Here is a 25,545-nt window from a genome sequence, read left to right as displayed (position 1 = left end):
AGGTAGAGTCATTTACAAACTTAAAATATTGAGCTCTATAGGAGCTGAGCAAGTATATGGTCACCAAGTATTTTCAATGTATGTTGAGTCTAATGTTGACTAAGAAGTTCAAGCATATGCAAGACAAGTCATACAAAAGGTACTGAGCATAGTAGAGACTAAGCATTAGTAGCTTATATATAGTGAATGTTGAGTGTCAAAAATAGTAAGTGTCGAGCAACATTGAATTAACATTTTAGTCAGGAATGATACAAACTTTAAGGTAAGCTATTTTAGGCTGATATGGACATGATATTTAATATTTGTAAAGTTTTTTACTGATATTTTTACTCATTTTATGACGTGGATCATAGATCCCTATGTTCTATGATGAATGGATCATATGAGTGGCAAAACAAGGAAGCATGTAGATAACTCTTTATGAAATCTTTAAATAGGATAGAACCTGACATGTTTCAATATAGTTCAATGGTATGGTGAAGAGTATGATATGAAGGAGCAAACATGGTATTCATGCAATTCAAATGTGAATGTGTGAACAATGCAAAAAAGGCAAAGAAGTTATGTTTTCCATAATAGACAAAGAAACCTAGCCAAGCAGTAAAGGATAGAAAAGCTTTATCAAATCAGAGATCAGATCATATTGGAAATAGGAGATCTCGTATTATCTTATTAGAGAAAATTGAGGATTGGATATTGAATCAATTTTAACAAATTGAGTTAGGATAAATCTCTTAACAAAGTGGTCTTAATAGATCTTTGTAAATCTCCTAACAGAGTCCTTACTTTGTTGTAAGTGTGAAATCCTCTAATAAGGTGAGATCTAAAAGTCTCAAAAGTTTTTAATAGGGTAGACCCCTCATAGGGTAAATTATTGATATGGTCAAACATTATAACCTTAAAAGGTTAACTTTATTATTGTAGTAGTGAAGATTTATGGGTGTCATCCCCACCCCATTCTTACCTTCATTCTAAAGTATTTATGGGTAACCAAAATCTGTGTCATGTGATTTCTTTTCATGCATGTGAATGATAGATTAGATCTATATGCTATTACAGTTTGATTATATAAGTTATGCATGCATAAGCAATTGGATATGAGATGGTAAATATGGTGACTGCATTTTAGAATTGTTGAAAAGCTTAAAGTATTATAGATCCTAATTCACCCCCCTCTCAGTATCTTGGTGTCCAAATAAGACTTCCAACAAGACACACACACACAAACACATATATATATGTCTCAGTATCTTGGTTTCTAATTAAGACTTCCAATAACATATACACATATATAGATATACCCATATAAATGTATGTATATATATGTATATGTATGTATATATATGTGTATATATATATATGTATATATGTGTGTATATATATGTGTGTGTATATATATGTGTGTGTATATGCATGTATATATGTGTGTATACATATGTACACACACACACACACACACACACACACACACACACACACACACACACACATATATATATATATATATATATATATATATATCTATATATGTGTATATATATATGTATGTGTGTGTTTATATACATATATACATATGTGTGTGTGCATGTGTGTGTATGTATCTATCTATCCACAAACACAGACACACACACACACACAAACACACACACACACACACACATATACATGTGATACCCTTTCTTTGTTATCAGTAGACTTACTTGTTAAAGTTCTATATGACTCTTCTATAGATGCATTAGCCCTTATTTGATATTTGAAATGCAATACTTTGATATGTTGAGTAATTTATTATGTCAGGTAGTAATAATTTCCTACTTGAAGTGATGATGATTTAATTGCTCTTAGTTAATTAGTGAAATTACTTTCATGGTGATACAATATGGTGTGTCTTAGAAAAAAATTTATTATGTCCTCACGATGATGAAATATTCATGTTAGAATATGGTGTTATTTATATTTAGGATTTACTATTATAGTTACCCTATACGTGCATGTGTATGGTGTGTTTGTGTCTGTTTTACATTTATGTTTGACATGCCTAATATGGTTGAGGGAGGAACTCATAGTCACCTTCTAGTTAGGATCTACATGATGTACCACTCTCCGTCATTGCCTATTTATATTAGACATATGCACATGTACATGCTTGTATTTTATATAGATTTGTAGGTATCACGCATCGACTTCTTTGAGTTACCAGGATGAGTGTTCCCTATCACAATAACTCAATGGTAAGAATGGAGAGATAATGTTCAGGTCCAATCCCAGTCATAACCTAATTACTTCTCTTGAGAAGGAGTGCATGTATTTGACATTTCACCTTTTTTAAACCCATGAGTTTACCATTGCCTGTGTTGCTTAATTTTGAGTTTTGGTAAGTTTTGGTAAGGTTGTTTTTATGTGGATTTGGCTATGTTTAGTAAATGATTTTATAATATTTGGGTTAATCATATAATATTGAGAATGATTAAATATTATTTGATTAAAAGAAAATATTAAAATATCAAAAATATTTAATTAATTATAAAATAATTAAATATGTTCTTTATTTAAAAGATTTAATTTGGAAATCTAATTTGCAAAATTGGTTAAAGAGAAATTAAAATATGATGATATTTAAATCAATTAGAAATTAATCAAATATGTGTTTTGCTTTAAAACAATTAAATTTAAAAGTTTAATTTAAGAAGTTGGGTAAAAATAGAATTAAAAGATTAAAGATTTAATATTTCTTTATTATAATTATTTAATTAATGATAATTAAATTAGAGTTGCATTTAAATAATGAGCTTTAATTAGTATTAATTTAAATAGTGCTTGCACTAATTAATAAAGTGGAGGAAAAAAAAGATTTTTAAATTAAAAAGTTCTTTAAGTTTGCATGAATGATCAAATAATTAAAGTAATTATTATTTAATAAAGTTTGTAGTTTTTAGTAATTGGGGATTGGAAACCCTATTTAGGGTTATAGTTCTTTATTAGAGGGTTGTTCATTTGAGAGACACACATGTGTATGGGAGAAAATTTTGAAATTGGAGCAAAAGAATTGTTGAAAGTTTCAGAGGGTTAGGATTTGCATGCATACATGGATTGTCTCAAATTTTAGCTGTTGTTTTGAGGTAGGGTTTGAAAACCCATTGTTGAATTTTATTGAAAGATTTGTGTACTTCATGTCTTCCTATGTGCTTGCATAATACTTATTAATTTATTGTATTGATTTTTGGATAAAGAATTATGTTGTAGATTTTTAAAAGGAAAATTTATTGATCAAGAAAACTTGACTAAGAAAAATTATTTTAAAAATTAGACAATTTTTGTGATTGTAATCTTTTAAAACCCTTTCTAATTTATGAAAAATTTGAAAAAAAATTGAATAACTTATTGGAATTCTTTAGAATAACTGGGGGGTGAATTAGTTATCCAAGGTCTAAATGTACAAATAAAAATTTTCATAGCATAGTGAACCCATATCAATAAAATATATTCATTATGCATGCAACCATTAGATCATACAATTACTTAAACTTGTAGGTTACTATCAAATCAACTGTGCAAAAATGTAAGCATGAAACATAATAGATTCAATAACACATTTGACACAATGATTTTATGTGGAAATCCAATTTGGAAAAAACCACCAGTAACATGCTACTAATTCTCACTTTTTTGAAGTGATGCCTTGTGAAAGGCCAACCCTATTAAAGGTTACAATGTACACTATTAAATTTGACTTGGTTAGAGGATTTCAATCACCTTGTTAGGAATGAGCCTTGTTAGAGGACTTTAGATCATTCACTTGGAATGTCACCTAGTTAAATGATTTAAAAATGACTATTAGATCAACCTTAATCCAAAGGATTTACCCTAGACTGATACAATGATTAAAAAGTAATAGTAAGGCTTGATTTGATAACAACTTACAAATCCATTTTGCAGATTATAGATCTATGCTTTAGTCTTCCATTATTCTTGGCTTTCACACACTTCATCTCTGATAGCTTATCCACCCTTTGAGCATCCATACCCTTAAGCTTTCTTTATTTTCTTGCCAATAGCAATCTCTTCTCTTAGGTCACTTAATGAAGCAATACCTTAGACTCCTTGTCTTCCTTAGGTTCTCGCACATGATAACCTTTGCTTATGTCTAGCCATCTCTATAAATAGAAAATTTAGACATTTTGCCATTCATCCTCAATTGTCCATTTCAAGGTTAGGTGTGATTTGGTACTTGATTCAATAAATCTATGCATCTTTTCATTTTATTCCCTTTTAGAAACTTCTCCTTCAATCCTCTTTGAATTCACCTCAAAATGGTTCATCTTGAATTTTGTGCTACTAGCTCATCAAGATTATCTTATACATGGTTCACACAATCCAAGAAATTAAACTTGTCAACACAGATTCATCAAATTCATAATCTTGTTCATAATGCTAACACTCAGCATTAACTTGCTTCTGATGCTCGGCACATACTGCATTACTCAGCATCCACTATCAAATCACTCGACACGAACTAAAGTCTATTGGTGCTTGGCATCAACTAAACTTTACTCGACTAATGTTGTATCACTCGACATACACTGGAATTTGAATTTTCTTGGCTCAACTAATTTTCTACTTATCTTGCACTAACTTTGCTCAGTACCTACTATGCAAATTGGTAAGCTTGGAAACACAATTCATTTTACTTGTTCTTCTAAACTTAATCAATGTATCCATCCTTTACAACCTTAAGTAGATAATCAATGCACTATAATATCACTGTCTTAACTTATCTTTGTACTCCTTTTCCATATCATAACTCAACCTTTCATCCAGGTGCTATTATTACCTCATTTGATCAAATTCTCTCCATCAATCAAACAAATCATAGTACTCAAATCATTCAAGCAATTGTTTTACCAACAAGTAGCAAGTTTGACATCAATGAAAAAATAATGATTGAAACACATTCTCATACTTGTATCAATTTGTTTTCAACACAACTAGGGTTTCAACTTTAAATTTGTCATTAGAACCATGTGATCATCATGAATTTCTAAATGAAGATAAATATTCTTCTTATATCTAAATTAATTTGGTTGCAAAATTTATTTGAAAAGCAAAAGATTAATTGAGAGGAAAGCTCATTGTAATATAATTATACATGCATGTGAAGACAAATATACTAAAGATAGAAAATTAAGTATATTACAGTTGCATGATTTGAGATATCAAAGACATGCAAAATTACTAATTGCATGTTTATTTTTTTAAAATATAATTTAATTTTCAGATTTTTAAAATAGTAATTAAAATTTAAATTTTAAAAATTATTATTTATTTATTACAAAAAATTAAATAAATAAATACTTCTAATTTTCTTATAAGTGAGTTTTTTAAGATTAATTATTTTTAAAACTCTTAGTTGGTTATATTTATTAATGCAAGTGGAGTTACAAATTAATAAATATATAATTATGGTTTAGTTATATTTTAAGAGGAGTTATAGTGGAGTTCACTATATAATCATCTAGTTATGAATATTTAATATTATGAGAGAAATTGTACATAACTTAATTATAATTATTATTAGCAGAAGGACAAGGCAGAGTACTAAAAGGGCCATTGAAGTTGCCTCTATCTCCATTGTTGAGGATCTCCTTCAAGGGATTACTAATACTACCAAAGATTTGACTAAGGTTGTGGAGGAGCTCCAATGACAAGGTTATCATGGTTTTCTTTTGCTGGTCATGATCACTGGTTGGGTTTTTGGTTTTGTATCTCTATGTTGGTCATCTTTAGTGTGGTTTTACTTTCCAGCTATTTTTTGTTAAAATGCTACTTGTAGGTTTTAGGTCCTTGTAAAACCTAGTTTTTTTATGATGTTACTGTAGGTTCTCGGTCCTTGTAAAATCTAGTGGACTCTTTATCATTGATCTTTTATTTTTTTCTAGGATTTTAGGTCCTCTCAAAACGTGTTTTACCTTAATCCAAAACTTAATTATAATTATAATTTTAAATTTGAGTTATCTCTAGTTGCATTATGAATTAAAGGAAAAGAAAATATTAATATTGGAGTTAAATAAAAGTCAAATTAATATTTTAGAAATGAAATTGATATTAATATTTAATCTAATAATATACATTTATGTTATTTAATTAAATCATTTATTATATAAGATTATTTAAATTAATAACATGATAATGTTGCATGATATTTTATATGCACAAAGAGATATGATATTTAAATACTTATTGATTTAAATAAGTATATTAGCATAACAATTTATATTAACATTTGTATTCTTACTCTATTTCTAAACACATCCTTATGACCTAAACTAAACAAGAGAAATTGAAGGAATTAAATCATAAGGCTGAAAACTATGTGTTTTCTTATATTCTAGTTATAGTTTTGTGATGTTTATTTCCTTAATTGTGAGTTATTTAGTTGGCCAAGTTAGGATGTGCACCAGAGGCATTTTTTATATTTCTTTTACAATTATTTGATTGGATGTCATGATGTATTTTATTATTCAAATTGAGATTTATTTTATGAGATATCTTTTGATGAGCATTTATGAGAACTTGAATTTTGAGAACCAATGTTATTTTTGGGTTGCCTATTAATGAACTAAATTTGGTCAATATTACTTTTGTGGTATGGGACACAATTATAGTTTGTGTGTTTTGGAAAGGTAGTATAGGTGCATCTCTATAAGAGTGGCTTGCAATGTGGATTGGGGCTCAAAGTGGCTTCCAGGATAACTCATTGTAAGTAATGTAATAAGTGATAATCTAGTAATTAATATTTGAGAAACATATTAAAAATATAAGTTAGAGACATTGACTCACCCATTCCTTGAGCTCTTGTATAGGATAAGGATGGGAATGGGATGATACGTAGTGAGAGGTATGACTAATTATTCCTTGTCTTCATGAGAGGATATTATGGTTCTGTATGGGTCATGTTGAGGGTCTGAGGTCCAGAGTGACTAGTCCAAGGAAACACAATGCTTGAGGGTCTAAGGTTTAATGAGAGACCATTCTAGGATAACTCAATTAATTTGACCATGTGAAGACACTTCCTAGAATGAGCCTGAGTCTCCTTCATAGATTTCTTTTGTTGTAGTGGTGTACTTATTGTTGGATCTTCGTATTGTTGATGAATTACTTTTATTGATGATGGTTGTTATATGTTGATTATTATTCTTGGACATGTCATCTTAACTTAAGGTGGATATCTTTCATTGACTTTATCTTGATTTTGATACTTTATTGTATTTGGTATCTAGATGTTGACTTGGTATGTGATGTTGGTTCTAAATGAGTGTCTCTTAATTTTGGTTATCTTTTCTTTATGAGTAGATTGGATACCCTTGAGGTAGTTTTGGCTATTACAATTCTTTTTCCTAGGAATGTTTTATGATTGACTAACCATTTGTGGATAATTCATTATCTTCCCTACACAGTAGGATTGGAATCCTGACTAGGTGACCATGGATTTGGGAGGTAGTGTCTTCTTACCATTTGGGTCCCCCTCAGTTTGGTAGTTGTTGGATGTTTATGGATGTAGTTGTACCATTAACATTATTATTCTTATCTCAAAGACTTCTATTTAGTTGATGTATGTATGTTAACTTGTATGTTATATTTTGATATGCTTGTATCTATTCTCATTCCTTGCAACATGTATAGTGGATGTTATTCATTGGATGGATTTTCATTGTATCAGTTTCTTATGAATTTTCTTATGAGATAATGTATGTGTTATGATGGGGAGCTTCTTCTACTAAGAGCTTCTAGCTCTTCCCAGGATACTCCTAGCCCACTTTGGGTCTTCTCTTCTACCCCAACTCAAAGGATCCTTCTACAATTCCCTTTACCCAAGAAACTCTCCACCAATTCAAAACTCCAATGCCATTCTCCCAATTCTCCCAAAATGCCTTCTTTGGCTTAGAAATGCCAAAACTTCCCAAGAACACCAAGACCATCAAAAGAAAGGTAGAACACTTGTAATGAGGTTTTCAATACATTCCTCATCATTATGCACCATTCTTTTAAGATTCTTGCACCCAAATCACACAATTGCCTAGTTAGGCCTTGTAGCCTTAAGAGCCCCTTTTAGCCCTCCTAGAAAGAAGGAAAGTGTTATAACTCACAAAATATCTTAACAAGACACATTGGTATATACTATAATTTTGTTTCACATGACCAACTCTTGAGGATTTTGTAGGTCTTTGCCTCTAATAACGTATGTACAATATGGATTTAGAAAACCCTACTTGTAAGGATTTTAAGGGCAATATTAGCATTTCTTCTTCCATATGTATTAGGCTCCTTATCAAACCTCCTCCTTTGAGTTCTACAACCTACATATACTACTCCTAAATTTACAAGTCAAGATTGATCCATATCAATCTATTGTTCCTCACAATTTTCTTTACAAGCTTCTCTGTTGCACCTTGCCAAGCTTGTTGGCTTTCCTAGGGCTTGCTTGTAAAAATAGAAGAAGGCCTTCCACAAAATCCACCATCCATATTTAAAATATGTACAAAGTCTATTTCTTGGTCTCCAAGAACCATGGTGATTAGACCAAGGACACTCAAGCCATAGCCCATTTCATAATTGTAGCATAAAACTAGACAACAGGTTCATAGAAAACAAATAATTTTCTAAATCCTATAAAAAATGTACTTGAAAGAAAAAAAACTATACATAGATTCAAAACATGAAACAAATATTCTATTCCCTCAAAAAAAAACTTCATTCAATCCAAAAAATTCAATCAAATTCCAAAACTATGCTTCAGATTCACAAATTGTTCTACTATCAGTGGTATCCGTACATCCAATTATTCCAACCTTTTAAAATGATTGGGAAAAGTCTTAAATAGACTTCATGTTCCATCCTAGCCTATACTTCCAACCATAACTACCCAATTTTTTGATTTAGAAAAATTGTCTAAAAGTTGTCAAGCAATTTTGCAAAAATTACAAAGTTGTCAATGAAACTTTTGACAACTTATACAATTTTTCTCCTAGACTCTTCAAATTTTCATAGGATGTTACCAATCCTCCTAGGATGACCTTAGAAATTTTAAGGACCACCTTTGCATACTCCTTGCCTCCTTTTAAGTTGTTTTACCTCATTTTTCCTCTTACAGTGACTTTAGCAATTTTCCCTTTATTAAGACCTAATTGACAAAATCATACACTTAAACAAAAACCTACCAAACCAAACCACCTAAACAAATCTTATGAATTTATTATTAGTCATTATTACCCCAATGGTTGGTTAGACCATTTATTAATCAAAACTAGACTTAGGGTTTTACCTTTCCCTAGGTGCTCCTGCACCATGTTATTTCTTTGTGATCATGAGACATTGTATTTGAGACTTAACTAATTAATATAAAACTTCTTAAATGTGACTCAACATGAAGGAACCCTTCAGGAATGGAAAACTATATTTTTAATTTCTTATGTGTGCTTGTTGTGTTTGTATATTGCTTTTGCATTTTTATCTTGTGTTGTTTAAACTTTTTTTTAATAAGTGCAGTAAACTTTGAAATGTGTTACGTTTATTTCTCTTGCATTCCTCAGTGAGGCATTATATTTGGTATCAGAGCATAAGTTTCAACACTAAGAACTCTAGGCATGTTGTGTGTCATCAATTAGCAAGTAGTTAAACTTGCAACAAGATCAAACAATAGGATGTATCAATAGAAAATATTAAAAAAAAAATTGGAAACAATAGAAATATGAAAATAAAACTTGGATTCATAACACTTGGTATTTCAAATGCTATTTTGTGACTGTATATTTCATCTTTTTTTTATCTTAGTAGTGATTGTTGGCTTCCAAGAGTAAGCATATTTTAAGGGGAGGAGGATGTAATACTCCTCCTTTTCTATCATTTTAGACTTAGTTGTTAAAGTTCTATATGACTCTTCTATAGATGTGTTAACCCTTATTTAATATTTGAAATATAATACTTTGATATGTTGAGTAATTGATTATGTTAGGTTGTAAAATATTTCTACTTGCATTGATGATGCTCTAATTTCTCTTAATTAGTTAATGAAATTACTTTTATGATGATGTCATATGGTGTGTCTTATAAATATGTTTATTATGTCCTCACAATGATGAGATATTCATGTTATAATATGATTTTATTTATATTTAAGATTTACTATTATACTTACCTCATACTTGCATGTGTATAGTATGTGTGTGTGTAACACCCCATTAGGGAACCCAAAAGAAATTAACCTATTATGTCACTAAGTTTTCTAAACCCTTTTTTTTGAAAGATTAAAACAAACAAGAGAATACATAGTGGAAGCAATAATTCACATACATACATAAGCAATACAATAATAGATACATCTCTCAAGGGTTCCATGAAGTTGAATCACGTAGATAAGTTTTATGATGATTAAATTTGATAAGTAAACAAAGTTCATATCATAGAATAACCATAAGTATGAAATCACGTGAAATAGTATACAAGTACATAAGATGCTACATGGCATAACCAAAATCCAAAATCATCCTCTATACAAGTCATAGCGTATGAAATCCTAAAATAATATACATCATGATAAGATACAACATCTCATAGGGTCCCAAATAATCAAAGTAAAATATGCTAGAAAATGACCATTGAACATAAACACAAAACAAGAAGGATAGAACAACTACACAAGGTACATCTAGCATGGGCATCTAGTTATTAGATCTCAATGGTATAAGAAACATTACCACCCAACCTCATGGAACCTAAATGGACCACTCCCATCATGCTTAGGAGATAAAATCAAGTCCCAAATGGATAACAATCCAAAAGTCATAACAAGAATATAGGTTAAGGAATCCTAATAGCAATTTATCTCAAAGGTACCAAGTACACAAGTAACATCTAATCCCAGAGGCAATAAAAACATGTAGGAAACCTAATATGCATATGGGAAAACATCATCACATGAGTCAACTCTAAGGTTACTCTGGCAGTCTCTCTGAACTTCAACCACCAAGTGACTCTATGCAGCATTAGTATCCTTTATTATAGACAAGGCATACTACTATAATACCCCAAAATTGGCACATTTCCATGTTAACCAATTCTGGTATATTCAATCATTCCTAAGTCTTATTTCACTAGGCAAGTCTTATTCTAATACTCGCTACTTGACCTAAGTGTCAAATGCAAAAAACCCTAATCTGCATTAATCACACTATTTATTTAATTCCTAAGTATCGACTCAAATTAGCTACATTAAAACTATTGATTAAGTTTAATATAATTATAAGTGTTCATAATTTAATTAAGTTAAAATTACTTCTTTAGCTAATGTACAAAGGAATTAAATTTATTTAATTTAATAATGTCCTCATTTTAATTATTGAATTTAATTCTTCAATTAATTAAAGATTATGCATTTATGAGGTCATATCCTTATATTTTATTAAATTAAATATTATCTACAAATCTTCTCTTCAATTCTGGAAGGAAATTCTTAGTGAACTATCTCTTGAAATAGAATCAAATTAGTTAACTTGTTCTCACACTCAGGTGAGACTCAGTTAACTCTTCATCACATTCAGATTTGAAATAGTTAACTTCATCTATTCTAGGAATTTTCCATTCTAACTGAGTCTCATCTTCAATCTTGACCATTCATTCCAATTGATCTCGACCATTGATTGATCATGGCGTTCTATTTAAGGAGCCTTCAATTCCTCATTAAGGGGGTTGAATAATTGTGCATCAAATTAATGTTGGAATAGTTACTCATTTTCATACATCCATAGCTTAATTTCTTGCATTTTAATTACATTTCTTAGCTTAATATGCATACATATAGAATAATATGCTTATTTTATTTCTTAGCTTAACAATGTATTTCATTTAGCTTTAAATTACTACATTCTCATATAGCTTACAAAATCCTTCATACTAGAGGTCTGGTTGGCAGCTTCTCATTCTAAGAGCAAGGGGAAAATCCATCTCATTAGGAGGAAACAGGTTGAATTGTTGGATTACTCAGATGAATAATCTCATATTTATTCTAGGATGATCTCTCAGGTAATGCATGTGTTGAAGTGTGTGTGAGGATCAGAGGCCCACATTTCATGCATACATTTTTTGGCACCCACCGTGGGGCTGAGAAATCAAGTTTTCTAGCCTCATCTATTCTATTTTCTACATTTTTAATTATCCTATCACTATCGTCCATACAATTTTCTAGATTCTCAAGTGAGAAATCTCATTTTTGTGCGAAGAACTAAAGATTTTGCCCCTTTCATTGCACTTACTCTTGCAAAAAAGTGTTTAAATGTGTGTTTTATTGTGTGGTACACATCATTTTCTCACGCGAGCCTATGCATGATTTTGCAAGAAATTTTGCATCAGCACATGCAAATGTACTTTTCAAAATTCAGTTTTTATCATTATGTTGTGACTAACAGTATTTTTTGAAGTATTTTCATTTAGATTTTTGGTTTTCTACAGGTTAACAGTGGTTTACAGGATGCTCACTGAAGACACCTTATGAAAACACTTGAAACATGTATCGATTGTGTGATTATATGACATTTATCAAAGATACACATGTCAAAGACTCATTTCCAACCCACTTAAATGTTGTATCTTCTATTATTGCTTTTTACACATGGTATAAATAGGGCTTGTGAACTTTGAAGGGTGTAAGACAAGAGAATAGGGGTGTGTGCTCTTTACTACTTAGAAGTGATGCCCAAAAGTAAATCAGAAACCTAGAAGCCTTTGAAAGATGGTACTCGAGGGAGGAAAGGAAGTTAGTGGTTCTCCTATATGAGTCTTTTCTATGAAGGGATGATGATTTCCTTTTAGGAGGTCATAATCCTGAGAAAGGAGAAGTTAGGATCGATTAAGCTAACTTAATGATTAACATGTCTAGCGTATTTGGGCAAGGTGATGAGGTAGAGGAGTATGCTCTTTCCCCTTAAGGGAAATTAGAAACTTGGACCCTTAGATCTGAACCACTAGTTTGAGTCAACCTTTAAAGGGTCTACTGGAGTGATCCAACCTCTAGGAATGACCCAAGTGAGCACACTCCTTTTGCTAGAGATTCCAACTTGCTATAATAAAGAAGCTTTTTAGATTGAAGGACTCCAAAGCCATGTTAATCTCTTCCTCTTAATTCTTGATATCACATATGAAGAGGAGGCTTTGTCTATTGTATTGGTTGGCATCAGCCCCAATCTTGCTAATCAAGTGTATGCACTTTCATATGCTAGTGTGGGTTGTTGGTCTTAACTTCACTTGTGAATCCATTGGGGATTAATATGAATGGAAGCCAAGTAAAAACCTCTTAGTTATTTTCTACCTGGTTCACCTCTGAAAGGGGGCATAATCTTTGTGCAAGGAGGGGGAAGAATCTCTCCTATAGATGCTCACCATAGTCATGTACCTGAGCATTGGAAGGTGGTATATGCACTTGACTCCTGCCATAAGGGTGTTCATTTAGCGTATATATTATTGAGCCCTTGGAATACACCAAAAACATAACCGCCTTCTAGTGGGGTGACATGGTTGTGTGAGGTGTGTGCATGCACATAAGTTGTAAGACAAAGGTTTTGCATTCTCTACCATTTTTGGTTTTAGGTATGGAGTGTGTCTTTTTTGAGTCTTAAACTTGTCCAAATCTATCAAACAAACAAAATTTCAAGACTCACCCATCCCTCTGAGTTACTTTGTACTTGGTTGGATTGTTTGTGACTACTACTTGCTTCTTGTGTTTATCTGAAAAAAAACTATCTTTTTGAAAACCACAATGCTATCCAAAACTTGAAATCTACCTTGCTATCTAAAATATGTAAACACAATCAACCATCTATCTAGAACTATTTAAAACTTGTAAAATCTCTTCAAAATCTTGTCAAAGTTTTCAATCTATCTAGATTCTTGCACCCAATTCTACAAAATTTCATGTGAGAAAATACCCTATGAACACTTACTCACATGGCTCTATCCAAGTCCTCACATGGCCCTTTGCGAATCTTCGCACAAGATTTTGCAAAGAATTGCCTTTTTATGCCAAAATATTATATTTTTGTCAATCTAGCACATCCTTGCACGGCTCTGTATAAGTCCTTGTAGAAAAAAAGCATCCAAAATTTGTTGTTATGAATCTCTACATCCTTCTTTGTGTTTCTCCACATGGTTCCCTAAGAATATTCATGCAAGGTCTTGTGTTGAAAATTGTCAAACTATTATGTTAGAGCTATATGTGCTCTAAGTTTGGTCTGTATCTACAATATTTAACTACTTTTCTGTCTGCAAACAATATTAAATAGTCACTCCTTGCTTAGCTAATAACTTGTGATCTACATGCAAACTAGTCTCCTTACTTGTCTATCTTGTCATACTTTGTGTCATGATAGTTATAATCTTTGGCTATTCTAGCCATTACTTAGATGACTTGTACCTAAGTATACAACACTCTTATCTTGATTTTTTGAGATTACATTCTAGTGTGGTCCTTGTCTAGGCTTTCACTTTTTGTCATTGTCTATGACTATGGCAACAAGAAGCAGAAACATGTTTTGTCCCCTTAGACTTAGATGAGGTAGAGCTAGAGGTCATAATCGTGATAGAGGTTGCTTCTTAGTTTATAAATGGTCTGTGTCTAGTTCATCTAGTGAGGAATCTTCACAATCTCCTTCACTTATCAAATCACCTCATACTCAGAGAAAGTTTTCCATAAACTTACAGTAAACTAGGAACCCCTTGAATCAAGAGGATCCTCAAACTAGCAAAGGTCATACATCTCCAAACAACACAATTGAATTCTTATTCAGACAAAATTTTCAACCAACATACGCTGAAACTTATCACATTGCTAAAATGGTTGATCAAGAACCAAAACATGGAGAACATAGTAGAGACCAAGATCAACATACAAATGAAAAACATAAGGAACCTTTCACTGATGAGAATGAAGAAGAGGTATAAATACTTCCTAAACATATTGAAAAATGTCATAAGGACAAAAACTTCTAGAAAGTCATGGAAATCCTGCTTAACAAAGAGAAAGAGAAATACTTTCTCAAACTTGCTCAAGACGGAGCCAAGCTACCTCATCACTTTAACATCGAAACTACCATTACACTTGAAGAGGAAATTGAAACATCTAAATTTCAAAAATAACTGAAGATCATGCAAGAATAGTTAGCCCAAATGATGTGTGATAAGGACAAACCTACAAAAACACCTTAGACAATCTTTGTCCATTTCCTTTTGACAAGAGTATAAACATGCCTCCTTTTCCAAGAGGAGTTGAGTTACCTAAGTATGATAAATACTTTGGAATTTTTGATCCCCAAAGATCATTTGCAAGAATTTGGGACCATTTCTATGGAACTTATGCATAATTAGACATATATATTGCATATATTCCCGAGAAGTCTAGGTGGTTAGGCTATGGAATGGTTTTCACACTTGCCTACTAGTATCAAAATGTTTGATGAGATTGCTAACCTATTTGTCCAATAGTACTCTCACAATATACAACACCCTGTTAACATACAAGTCTTGTGTAACCTTAAATAGAAATTTGGAGAACCTTTCCTCACATTTCTTCAAAGATGGAGACAACTTTACCCCAAATATTTGCAAAAGATTCTTGAAATGGAAAAACTTGATATCTTTGATAATCTCCTACCTAAATTTGGGTATAGAGTTCAACATCACACAAGCTATCCAATTTGAAGAATTCATGGTCAAAAAGGGTGAACTCACCCTTCAGAAGGACACTAAACAAGGGTCAACCTCTAATAATGATAAATCTAAGTATGTAAACAAAAACTAAGAGGTTGTGCATGATGTAGTTGTTGATAAGTTTACTCCTAAACTTGCTAAGGTGGCTTTTAATCTTACAGATAGTCTCAAAGTATTTAAGAATGTTGAGAAACCTCCTTTTGACAAGAAGATATTTGGAAACAAACCAAAGAACTCACTTGGGTCACACACCCAAAATGAGAATATACACCTCTTGGTGAACCTTTGGATGTGGTCTACAAGAATTTGCTACAAAACAATCTCATTTCTCCACTAGATAACTCTCATCCTTATGATTCACAACCATGACCACCATGGTGGAATGAAACTACATTTGATGAATATCACCAAAACAAAGGTCACAAAACTAGCAACTACATTAACCTTCATCACAAAGTCCAAGACTTAATTGATGATGGTGACATTGATGTGGATGGACATAAGAAGAACTTAGATCACAAGGTTTTCAAGGATCCATTCTGATCTTATGAAAAAGGAGAAAACTCAAAACATAAATCTCATAACAAGATCAACTATACGTACTCTAATGATGATGATGAGATAGTCCACAGGGTTGAACCAGTGGATGTTGAGTATTCTAACATTATTACCATCAAGGGAAAACAAGACAAAACTAAACCTAAGATGCCATTTGTCTTAAGGGGCCCTACTTCCAATACATCTGACAATGAACCATCACAATCTTGTGCCAATGTTGTTACATGTTCCCATGCTAAGTTGGTACTCAAAGGCCCTATGCCTTCTACTCCTGAGCTAGAACAACACAAAGACAAACCTCTTGCTGGTCCATCTGGCAAAGGAACAAAACTTGCAACATCTATGGCTACTAGCTATAGTATCCTCGATCAGTTGCAACAAACAAATGCTAAAATCATGATCTTTGAATTTCTCAAAATCTCACCTACTTATAGGCAGATTCTCAACAAAACCCTCACTAAGAAAAATATACCTCAAGATCTTGATCTTGAGTGGTTCCAATCTATGGCAGGTCATCTAACCTCACCTTAGTACATGTCCTTCTCTAAGGAGGATGACAATTCACTAAGTCATCCACATTATCAACCTCTACACATTAAGGTCATGATATACCAAAAATTTGTCCTTCATATGCTCATTTATGATGGAGCTAGTTTAAACATTGTCTTTTCTACTCTACTTAGACAATTGAACTATTCTAAAGAATCCATTGATCCCCATCACAAGATAATTATCAAAGCATATGATGAAGTTGAGCAAAGATCTTTAGATCTTGTGGTGTTGCCTCTCTACATTGGTCTTGTAGAAAGGGATGTCACTTGTCAAGTCCTCAACATTCCCTTAGCTTACAATATTTTGCTAAGAAGACCATGGATACATGAAATGAGAGTTGTGCCCTCAACTTATCATCAATGTGTAAAGTTCTCATTTCATGGCTCTGAAGTCACCATAACTAAAAATACTAGTTATACTTGTAACATGCTAAAATCTATTGAAAACTTTGTACCTGCTAATAGGATATCTACATATTACTATGACAAAAAGCTGGAGCAAATAGAGTAGTCACTCAAGCTGAAAGAAACTAGAATGGATGAATATCACATAGAACAAGTTTCATCATTTACATCTCTTCTTGAGTCTCCCCCATTATGGTAGACCATCTAAAGTGAAGAGACCATTTGTGTTGACACCTCAAACTAAGTACAATGGTACCTTTGTCAAAGCCACTATACCTCTCAAGGAGGAAGATGAAAATAGAGCCATTGTTGCATGTATATACAAAGAGGAAACTACAATTGACCTCACAGATTATTCTCAAGAAATTACTCTTGAAAAGTATGGTCCAGGTCTTAAACTCATGAAAGGCTTTGGCCACAAGGGGACTGGTCCTATTGGGTGCAACAAAAATGGTTTGATTGATCCTGTCAAAGTGATAGCTAGAAGGAATCAAGATACATCTGGTTTAGGCTTCAAGAAGATTCCCTTCCATCTATGGATTAACATATTTATACCAGAACCTGAGAGTTCATCTGAACATGGGTCACAAGCTGAGTCCGATAACCATGAAGACAATGTTGATGATGAGGATCCTTATCCTTATCCAATTCCTGATGATCTTGCTAAATTCTTTGCAAAACCAAATGATTTTGTACCATGTGTCAATACCATGGATGGTGATAGTAATTCTTCTGATGACACTGTTGATTCTCCCTATATCTAACAAGAACAAGGAGAATCTAGTCATGCTTTACACATTGAGTACCTTTGTAAAAATCTAGAGAATGAAGGAGAGTTTTCCTCTATCATTGTTGGGGAATTCTATAGTCTGTCACCATGTAGCACAGATTCTTGAGAGTATGAATTTGACTCTCTCAGAAGCAACTATAGACAATGACATAGATCAAGTTCATGTCTATGAAAATCTCCTCAAAGTAGGTGAATCATCTAGGGTAAGGTTAGATGAGTCTTATCCAACTAGTGTCATCGAGGCTTTGATTAATTACATTAGAACTCAGAGGTATCACTTGTAAATTTGAACTCAATTTTCGACAAATTTTGGTCAAAATTTCAAACCAGGTTGGTCAAAATTTTGACCAAGTAGCTCATGGTAAATTTTCTCGTTGAAATTTCAACCAATACATTCATCAAAAAAATTTAATTTTTGTTGGCTCTTATTTGTCATTGTTGCTCGAAACTTCCACCAATGTTTGGTCGAAATTTTTTTAGAATTGGTGGAAATTTTGACCAATTCTTGGTAGAAAACTATCAAGAATTGGTCAAAAATTCCACCAATGTTTGGTCAAAAAAAAATTATAATTGGTGGAAATTTCAACCAAGTCTTGGTAGAAAACTATCAAGAATCGGTCAAAATTTCCACCAATGTTTGGTCAAAAAAATTATAATTGGTGGAAATTTTGACTAATTCTTGGTAGAAAACTATCAAGAATTGGTCAAAATTTACACCAATGTTTGGTCAAAAAAAAATTATGTTGTATCAAGCAATTTTTTCTTTTCCAGGCCATTTAATTTGTAACCTTTCAAATCTTTGCAAAGATAAAGCTGGAGAATTTTTCTTCTCAAAGGTGTCCTCTGATTGTAAAGTGTCCATTCCATTATCTTGTTCAAACAAGATAATGGAATGGACACTTTACAATCAGAGGACACCTTTGAGTAGAAAAATTCTCCTTCTCTAGCTTTATCTTTGCAGAGATTTGAAAGGTTGCAAATTAAACAAGATAATGGAATGGACACTTTACAATCAAAGGACACCTTTGAGAAGAAAAATTCTCCTGCTCCAGCTTTATCTTTGTAGAGATTTGAAAGGTCGCAAATTAAATGGCTTGGATAAGAAATAGTTGCTTCATATAGCATGAAACAATTGGACATTTATGCATAAGGCACCATCAATTATGTGAGTGATGCAAATGCAGCCAAATTTTTTGGGGTCAAAGCCACCAATTAATATAAGGTTTTTAATCTCCATGAGGTCAACATTGTGGTTGTAAGGGCTATGGAGAGGGAACTTCTTCATTGTCCACTTCACCACTAATTAACTTGCACCACAGATTGATAGTCTTCATTTTTGTTGTGGGCTCCTATCCCCTATGTGAGTGTTGATGTAGAAGCCAAAGTGGAAAAAATAAGTGAAAGTGTGTTGAATAAGGCTTCTAATCTTGACTTGGTCAACATTGCTAATTTAAGGGCTATGGACTGGACAATTCTTCAATGTCCAATTAGGGGTAGCATTGCATCCTCTTTAACTGTTACATGTATAGCCTCAAGAGGAAATAGGTTGTTGGCTGCTTCTTCTGGCCTTACACTTTCTTCTTTGTGGGTTTTTCTTAAACACAACTCTACATCCATCCCTAGTTTCAAGTGATTTGGCAATACATCTATTTGATGCAAAAAACAATACCCATTTCTTGTTTTGGTTTCTGATAGGTCTTGCTCAACTCTTTCATTTAGAGAGAAGGTTTCCATCATGGCAGTAGTGCATAAAAAATCTCAAGGTAAAACTGAAGATGAAAATGAGTACAAGCATATGGTTGACTTACCTCAGACAAGCTTCACCCTTAGATCAATTCAATAGCATGTGAACTAGATATAAAAGTTGTGGGATGAGAAATAGATATTAAATAGTGTAAGTAAACTTGGCAACTATGCACAACAAGTAATATGAAAGGTAAACTTGGCAACTATGCACAGCAAGTTATATAAAAGGTAAATATGCACAGCAAGTTCTATGAAAAGTAAATATGCAAACTTGGCAACTATTCATAGCAAGTTATATGAAAAGTAAATATGCATAGCCTAATGATTAGTAATCATCCATATGAAAGCTCAATACTTAGAATATCAGTAGTGATACTAAACCTGATCCCTGATCGGTATGTTGAACTATAGCAGATGTCTTCAACTCGATATGAAATAGTAGATAATATAATAGAGATTCTCAACAGACTTGTATGCATATCTATATATATATATATATGTACCACTTATATATCTAATTTAATATATATCAAGCTTTCAATTAAAACACAGGTTAGGACAAGTTCAATTAATCATTGGACAATTGAGGAATCAATAGTCTACAATTGGATGGATTGAGCAAAATGATAAAAGTGGCCAATCGACTTATCAAGATGATATACATAATGAATATGACAATAATGGAAATATTGTGTAAGGAACAAAGAAAATCCATAGCTATGATTTTTTTATAACAAACAATAGTAGTTCATATTTTAAGGAAAGCATCTATGATTGTCGCCGAAGGAAAAATAATTAGTTGACCAAATTAGCAAGTTTGATTAAGTTACATGAAGAAGTGTGATTTATTGCATGAGACAAAATGGTTTGATGTGACTTCTACCATCATGCCTCCTCAAAACATATTAAAGAAGACTAAATAAATTAATTCTCAAAGGACATCAATCACATATATTCATATTTACACACCATAATCAAGCCCTTAAGGAGCCTTGTCACAACCAAGAAGGGTCGTATTGATTCACGATTATCAAGATAAAGAAATGCATTTGCATCATCTAGAATCAAACAGAGATAGCATCACAACAATATCATCACATAAACAAGATGGACAATAATTAGAGATGGTGATAATCATCTTTGTAGAATCATATTTGACTCTTCAAAGTAACCAAATGTTTATACTTAAACTCAAACCTAAATTATTAGAGTGCCTATGATTAAAATTATTAAGGGTTGATTGTTCGAGATTCAATGATATCATGAAAATTACACACAAACTCCCATTATCTCATTAAAGAAGACATATCATACTTCTTCAATCTTTGTATGAATACTTACATGTAAACTATATACTTCACCATTTACATAATACTCTGAGATATAAAAGATTATAAAGGCATGGTCACACACTATGATTTATATGATTTAATAGGAAATGTTCAAGGAAAAAGAAAACTGAATATATATTCTTGTAAAGCATACTCTCTTCTAATGATTCTCCAGATGTGCCCAAAAAATTTGCACTTGATTATTTTGTTGTAGTGCTAGGAAAGGGGATGGGCATTAAAGGTGGTGAAGGAACTTCCTTAAGGAGTTGTATAGTTTCTAAGACTTCTATACTATTTGGCAGCTACAAAAATTGACCCTTTGGACCACTGTGTGGTATAGATAGACTACAAGTTACAAGACCAAGAGGAGGTGGAGGCAATGGAGATGTAGGCTTTGGGATTGTTGATCCAAGCTTTTGTACAATTAAATTCTCCTGACTCTTCTTACCTAGCAAAGGTGTTGAATGAGTTATATTAGATATGTTAGAAGACTTTAAGGGCTTCACTGAATCAATAGGTGGCTTGGGAAGCTCATATAGTGTGGTTTTATGGGGTGGAGATAGAATAGGAGGTGAGACATTGGGAGAGAATTTTTATGGACCACCACGATGAGATATTGAGGAATGAAGGATACAATTGGATTTGAATGAAGACTCTATATGCTTAGATGTCAATGGGCCACTGCTAGGTATACTTGACCAATTAGACCATAACTTTCCTGTCAATGGACCTAAAATAGCATGTCATTTGATTCTATTAGAATCGAAAGCATCTAGAATGTCAAACCTTACCATAGGTATCCTTTCAACTAAAGTTGGCATAGGAAATGTGTTTACTTGAATGCCTATATTTGGTTCTTCCAGATGTGGTTGACCTCTTGATATGCCATTTTGATTCAATGTGTGAGTAGTACAAAGGTTTTTAGTTGATTCAACAAGATTCAACACATTCTTTTTTGATCCTATATATTGATTATTGGATTGTGATAATGGAGATGTATGCCAAAAAGAGGCAATAGTCTCAGTTCTACCTACTATCCTTGACCCCATTGCAAGTTTACTTCCTCTACCAGTTGTATTCCTACTTCCACCACCAACTAGAACTAGCAGAGCATAAGTGTGCAGATTTCTTTGTGTTAATGTGCTTGTATCTTGTATCTTGTCAACATCGTTAGACTTCCTATGCATGGATGGTGTCAAGGGTATTGATTTACTACCAACCATTGGACACCTAGTAGTACTAAGTCTATACTCAACCTCTTCGAGTCTTTCCTGTGCACACAAACATATTCATGTTAAAGATCACTCAAAAAATTCAATCATCTTAAATTTTTTGCTTACTCTAACAAACAAAATATAACAAGGATTCAATAATAGCAGTGTAGATAATAAAGAACAAATTAAGATCCTCATGAAAAAATAGAATTGAACTAAAATTTATAGCAGACCCCTTTTTCAAAATCTAATTATTTCATTCATGTGAATCATACATGTATTCAAAATCTGATTATTTATATTGTGAAAATTGGAATTGAATTAAGTGTAGTAAACTCAGTTGTAAATTAGGAAATGGGGAGACCAGTACCTTCTCTAATATATAATCAAGTATTTGATGCAAGTAACACTAAGACCAAAAATACAACTACAAATCTCGGAGAATAAAACAAATCTCCATATTCCAAGCACTTCAAAATTATTACTAACAAAAGGAAAACATCCAATTGCTTAATTCAAATATCATGAGTCCAATTATCAAATGTTGCAAGAATATTCTCCCCCAATACTGTTTGATATTTCAAAGAGCGGGCTCGATTCCTTCCTATATGAATTTATTCCAAACACACTCAATAGGTTACAACTAACTTGAGTCAATAAATGACCAAAACTGATATTCTAGAATTATCTCATGTCTTGGATAATATATCCAGGACCAAGGAATATAAATTTCAAATTATAATTAATACATCTAACACCATCAAATACAATTTTAGTCAAAGATGTGACAAAACCAATACCAAAAAAAGTGAATACATATTGTCGGTTCACATTCTTTTGAATCTTTGAAGTACGTAACTAATTTATTAAAATCAATATAGTCATCTTTTACACAATTTATATAAAAATCAATGCCCAATTCTATGGCATGATAAACCCTCTTGAGTAAGTTATTATAGTTCTTACCATTGTTCTTCACCCACAAATTTGTATTGATTTCTAAACAAAGTGTATTTTTCCTTCAAACCAAATTCAAACTGATAGCAAGTAGACTTCAATCCATATAAATAGGTCAGCAATATCTACCATTTGTATTTTAAATGAAATAAAAAACCTTGCCAAAATAAGTATGGAAACTTTTGAATCAAGGAACTTTAATTTGATATACCTTATATATTTAAGTGAAATATATTCTCATACAACTTATTCACATGTATGAAATAATTAGATTTTGAAAATTGGAATTGAATTCAGTGTGAGGATTTATAGTAGACCCCTCTTTTATGTAAAAAAAAAAGAGAAATGCAATGTACCTCCATGGAATTATCAAAACTGATGGTAGATTCATCATATTCTGGATAGAATTCAAAACTCACTTCTCCATCATCCTCCTCTAGCTCATTAAGTTGATATTTAATATGCTACTCCTCAGCAATCTTCTTTACATGAGGTTCAAGTGCCTAAAGAGTAGCAAGCCCTTTTTCTAGATAAATGCAATTGTTCCATCAAGAAAAGGAAAGAATTGGTGAGAAAGGTACCATAGATTGATTTCTTGAAACTTAAAAAGATAGAATGAGGGAAGAGTGCAAGCATTGTAGCTATAAACATGAGTGGTATAGTGACAATCAGCTTGAGTTAAAAGACTATGAGATTTCCCTTACTTCAAAGACTTCAACTGGAAAACAAGGAGTGTCACCTCATTCTCATAGTCCTCTTTAGCTAATTGCAAATGTTTAGAGGTAAATATTTCCCCTTTACTAGTCTTAGATTTTCCTTTTGCTCTCTCTTCTCGCATATGCTCATATGCTTGTCTGAAATTGATAATATACTCATAAAAATATATTTCTCTAATAGTACCACTTAACATAAAAGGGGGGAAATAAAGAATAAATAAACTACTATCTACCTTTTTGCATCACACTACTCTTTCAGTTCTTGCAACCAGACATAAAAATGTGAGGAGTGAGGACATAAGTCAAATATACTTATGTAGTATCACAGATTCAGAAGATACTTTGACAAAACAATAATATTATATTTATCACTTTCATGTTTCATGTATGTTCTGTGAGGAAAGCTTCATCCTTAAAAGCAATTTTCATGGCAAAACAATGATCAAGTATCTAAGATCATTAGTTTAAACTTTTAGGTCCATAGTGCCAATATTGTAGTATTGCTCTCATTTCACTAAAATGGTAAAAAGCTATGTCATTAAGTCCAACACTTGCCCCTCCCTTCATTTTCTTTTTTGTTTTTGTGTAGAGAGATCAGGCAGCAAGTGGGAAAGATGGAGGTGGATAGAGGGGAAATGGTCATGAAAATGTTAAAAGAGCATTCCTTGAAACCCTAGATCCATATTTCATTAGGAAAATAGCATGGGAATAGGAAGAAAAAAGATCAAGGGATGGTGAAGCGTCCTTATGGAACATAGCTTTTAACTGGAGCATGAAGCATGATTACTTGTTAGTTCAGTACCAACCTTTAAGTAAAAGTAATAGATTGGATCTTGTAGACCCTTATTCTTAAAAGATTGTATCTACTTCAAATACTCAAAAAAAAATTCCTAAAAAAACCTCTTTAGACAAGGATCAATCTCTCATTTGAAAATAAATCATACAATTATTACAAATGAATTATGATTAGTTAGGGTACATGGACACCAATTAATATCTAGTGTCTATCTAATTATGTGTGGCTGCCAACTTTAAATTACAAACTTAGACCTTTTCCTAACGAAAACTATTGAATGGGTATCAACCTCTCATTTGGAAAGAGATTGTGGAATCATAAAATTAATTTACACTTATGAATTACACTTAGTTAGGGTACATAAACAAAAATTAATATATCTGTGTCCATCTAATGTATGTGTAACTCTCACATTTCAATTACTATTGTTATTTTAGTTCTAACAATGTTGTCAAGTATAAAATTCTATCTTAAAATGTACTAACAAGCATATATTTATGTTTTAATGCACACACACACCCCCACATACACCCATGTTAGCAAAAGAAGTCAATGGGAGTAGAAACAGATTATCAAAAATGTCAATAATAGAAAATGCACTACCATAAGCAACTCTTACCTCTAAACAAGAGAATTTACCAAAGAAGAAATATTGAGAAGGAAAATAACACACATAAATTGCACACTTGCCTAGAGAATCAAAGTAATAAATAGCTTCTACTAATCAAATA

The 25,545-nt window shown here is 32.2% G+C and overlaps 1 pseudogene; it reads right to left on the bottom strand.

The window, feature by feature from the left end:
* Positions 1–20,745: 20,745 nt before the first annotated feature.
* The window catches only part of LOC149573143 (uncharacterized protein At2g33490-like), a 37,183-nt pseudogene continuing 32,383 nt past the window's right edge, over positions 20,746–25,545 (bottom strand).

Source organism: Cupressus sempervirens, chromosome 2, assembly GCF_028749045.1.
Source record: "Cupressus sempervirens isolate cs-2001-9-10 chromosome 2, ASM2874904v1, whole genome shotgun sequence".
In the NCBI taxonomy this organism is placed as follows: domain Eukaryota; kingdom Viridiplantae; phylum Streptophyta; class Pinopsida; order Cupressales; family Cupressaceae; genus Cupressus; species Cupressus sempervirens.
This window is presented reverse-complemented; position numbering and strand designations above follow the sequence as displayed.